The following is a 3,451-nucleotide window of genomic DNA, read 5'->3' as shown; positions in this document are numbered from 1 at the left end:
AATAACTGAATAACAAGTTGTGCAATTTACTTTTTTTCACAATGCACTTTTTGATTATGCCCCTGCAGACATTGTAGAGTTCATTTTGTAATGTTGGGCTGACATACTGAGCATTTAAAGGGCTTTCATGTAAATGTTTTATAAGTAGATCACCACTTGACTTGGCACAAAATCTTAGCAAAGCCAGACACACACTATCAATTGTCTTTTGCTCATGTCAAAAAGCTGACCTGAATCGGTTTTACTTTGCAATGGCAAACCTTGATGTCCACAGAATGTAATTACTTCTACTAAGACAGTTTAACTCCATTGTCCTCTGTTTTCTAAGCCCATTCAGTTGCTATTATTTTTAGATGCTTGAAATTGTACTGTTAAATAGGAACTTGTGCCAATGGCAGTTATTAAAAATTAAAACATTTATAATAAACGTTATAGTAAAAATGTTGGAATACATTTATCCTGACATGTATTCCTTTTATTACTGCACATAGATACATACAGTATCTCACAAAACTGAGTACATTCCTCACATTTTTGTTAATATTTTAATTTTATCTTTTCATGTGACAACACTGAAGAAATTACACTTTGCTACAATGTAAAGTAGTGAGCGTACAGCTTGTATATCAGTGTAAATTTGCTGTCCCCTCAAAATAACTCAACACACAGCCATTAATGTCCAAACCACTGGCAACAAAATTGAGTACACCCCTAAGTAAAAATGTCCAAATTGGGCACAAAGTTTCAATATTTTGTGTGGTCACCATTATTTTCCAGCACTGCCTAACCCTCTTTGGCATGGAGTTCACCAGAGCTTCACAGGTTGCCACTGGAGTCCTCTTCCACTCCTCCGTGATGACATGATGGAGCTGGTGGATGTTAGAGACCTTGCTCTCCTCCACCTTCCATTTGAGGATGCACCACAGATGCTCATTAGGGTTTAGGTCTGGAGACATGCTTGGCCAGTCCATCACCTTTACCTTCAGCTTCCTTAGCAAGGCAGTGGTAGTCTTGGAGGTGTGTTTGGGCTGTTATCATGTTGGAATACTGCCCTGCGGCCTACTCTCCGAAGGGAGGGGATCATGCTCTGCTTCAGTATGTCACAGTACATGTTGGCATTCATGGTTCCCTCAATGAACTGTAGCTCCCCAGTGCCAGCAGCACTGATGCAGCCCCAGACCGTGACACTCCCACCACCATGCTCGACTGTAGGCAAGACACACTTGTCTTTGTACTCCTCACCTGGTTGCCACCACACACGCTTGACATCATCTGAACCAAATACGTTTATCTTGGTCTCATCAGACCACAGGACATGGTTCCAGTAATATATGTCCTTAGTCTGCTTGTCCTCAGCAAACTGTTTGTGGGCTTTCTTGTGCATCATCTTTAGAAGAAGCTTCCTTCTGGGATGACAGCCATGAAGACCAATTTGATGCAGTGTGAGGTGTATGGTCTGAGCACTGACAGGCTGACCCCCCCAACCCTTCAACCTCTGCAGCAATGCTGGCAGCACTCATATGTCTATTTCCCAAAGACAACCTCTGGATATGACGCTGAGCACGTGCACTCAACTTCTTTGGTCAACCATGGCGAAACCTGTTCTGAGTTAAACCTTGTCCTGTTAAACTGCTGTATGGTCTTGGCCACTGTGCTGCAGCTCAGTTTCAGGGTATTGGCAATCTTCCTTTAGCCTAGGCCATCTTTATGTAGAGCAACAATTCTTTTTTCAGATCCTCAGAGAGTTCTTTGCCATGAGGCGCCATGTTGAATTCCAGTGACCAGTAGTGTGAGAGCAATAACACCAAATTTAACACACCTGCTCCCCATTCACACCTGACACCTTGTAAAACTAACGAGTCACATGACACCTGGGAGGGAAAATGGCTAATTGGGCCCAATTTGGACATTATCACTTAGGGGCGTACTCACTTTGGTTGCTAGCGATTTAGACATTAATGGCTGTGTGTTGAGTTATTTTTGAGGGGACAGCAAATTTACACTGTTATACAAGCTGTACACTCACTACTTTACATTGTAGCAAAGTGTCATTTCTTCAGTGTTGTCACATGAAAAGATATAATAAAATATTTACAAAAATGTGAGGGGTGTACTCACTTTTGTAAGATATTGTACATAGGGATGAGATTCAGGTTCTGCACAATGTTGGGTTCAAGGCAAACCCAGCCTGTTCAAGGTTTGTTGACCCTGCAAAGGAATGCAGCAATTTGCCCACCATAATACATTTTATTGATAATGGACTGCAAGTGTCTTTGAACTTTGGTCAGGTAACTTAGAAATGCCAATGATGCAAACTTTGTTATATGCCACCCAACTTATTATAAAAGGTGGGACATGGAAAAACCAAAGTGTCAGTGTCTCAGCATCTATTGCAGGAAATGGATAGGGAAAACTTTCAAACTGCATTGAGAGAGATTAGGGTCAGTTAGGAAACAGTACTGCTAGCTCTTTTGTAAATCAATCCCTTCGCTGCCTTTTTTCCTATTATTGTTTTTATTTTTATTTTTTTCTGGTTAATTTGAGGTCGGTGATCACTTTTAGCAACCCTTTTTTTACCAGACTTCATATTACAAATGACATTTGTTTTAAGTGGTGCAGTATTTATTGTTTATTTTGAGGTATTCTGATTTTTATGTTATGCTGTTCAGACTTCTTTTCAGGTTAAACAGTTTTTTTAGAATCAAAGCTTTCCTTAAAAGCTAAGTGCAGCCATAAAACCCAAAAAAGCAAACAACAGAAACATCAGCACAAGGGGCATAGCCTACAGTCAGTAGAATTGCCCTTATGCTGATACCTTTTACCTTAATTGGAATCCCCCTTCTTGGTTTGCCGTGCCTTGGTTTGTGTTTCAGCCGGTAATAGCCTTTAGAGCCCCCATCATACCAGCAGGGATACTATACAGCCAGCCATTCCTACCAAAAGGCTGGAATGATGGAGGAGCACCCCTACTGGACACTGATAAGAACAGATATTACACTTGATCTCAGCCAGAAGGCCGAAAAGCAATGCTCACCCTTTCGGCCCAGCTGTTCCAGCTTCTATGAATGGAACAGTATCTTCTGAATAGAGGATGGGGGAAGATTAATAGGTCCAAATTTTCCATTTATAGATGTTATGTCCTTTGTGCTTATTTTGGGGGTATAATGATATTTAATGTCTGTTGATAGGACCTTTTTGAAGTTAAACTGCTTGCTGCATGGCTTCCATTTAAAAAGGGGCTTCGACATCAGGGATAGTATTTTTGGATTTTTTTTCTTGGTTTTTGTGTTATGCTAATAGGGCCTTTTTAACCACTTCAGCCCCGGAAGGATTTACCCACTTCCTGACCAGGCCATTTTTTGCGATATGGCACTGCATCATTTTAACTGACAATTGCAAGGTTGTGCGACGTTGTACCCAAACGAAATTTATGTCCTTTTTATTTCCACAA

General features: G+C 40.9%; 1 pseudogene; it reads right to left on the bottom strand.

The window, feature by feature from the left end:
* Positions 1–2,862: 2,862 nt before the first annotated feature.
* LOC141130874 (U2 spliceosomal RNA) lies at positions 2,863–3,028 on the bottom strand (annotated as a pseudogene).
* Positions 3,029–3,451: the final 423 nt, after the last annotated feature.

The sequence above is a fragment of the Aquarana catesbeiana genome, linkage group LG02, assembly GCF_042186555.1.
Source record: "Aquarana catesbeiana isolate 2022-GZ linkage group LG02, ASM4218655v1, whole genome shotgun sequence".
NCBI classification, from domain to species: Eukaryota; Metazoa; Chordata; class Amphibia; order Anura; family Ranidae; genus Aquarana; species Aquarana catesbeiana.
Note: the sequence above shows the minus strand (reverse complement) of the source record. Positions and strands in the feature narration are given on the sequence as shown.